The sequence below is a fragment of the Odontomachus brunneus genome, unplaced genomic scaffold (genome assembly GCF_010583005.1).
Source record: "Odontomachus brunneus isolate Ranch 3 - 2012 unplaced genomic scaffold, Obru_v1 Obru_scaffold_378, whole genome shotgun sequence".
Classification (NCBI taxonomy): domain Eukaryota; kingdom Metazoa; phylum Arthropoda; class Insecta; order Hymenoptera; family Formicidae; genus Odontomachus; species Odontomachus brunneus.
In genome coordinates this window covers 22,487-22,839 of record NW_022639828.1, presented here as the reverse complement: position 1 = coordinate 22,839, position 353 = coordinate 22,487, and the positions used below count along the sequence as shown (strand labels likewise).

Genomic DNA, 353 nt, shown 5'->3' with positions numbered 1-353 from the left:
GTGAATATTGATAATAAAATCACTATTAAATATTGATAGTAATCAAATACTGAGAATTATTGTGCAAATGTAAAAAATGAGAAAATCATAATATTTAAAAAATATATTTATAACTCCTAATTTTCTTATGTCTCATAAACTACTAGATATCGAAGATTGTCAATATACAACTTCAAAATTTGTGAATCCTGCCTCGATACCCACCAAACACAAATATATAACTGTTACATAACTGTGAGGTAACGGAATGTAACATGTAATGTAACATGTAAGTTGCAAGTAACGTAGATGTTAGTTATAATTTCCCACTCATACGAAATTGCAACTATATAACAGAAATATAATTTGTTACA

At 26.1% G+C, this 353-nt stretch overlaps 1 protein-coding gene across 1 annotated transcript in view; it reads right to left on the bottom strand.

The window, feature by feature from the left end:
- Positions 1 to 353, bottom strand: part of LOC116853610 — a gene marked incomplete at its 3' end in the record, with an annotated part of 3,037 nt that overhangs the window by 95 nt on the left and 2,589 nt on the right. The gene's annotated exons all lie outside the window — the stretch shown is intronic.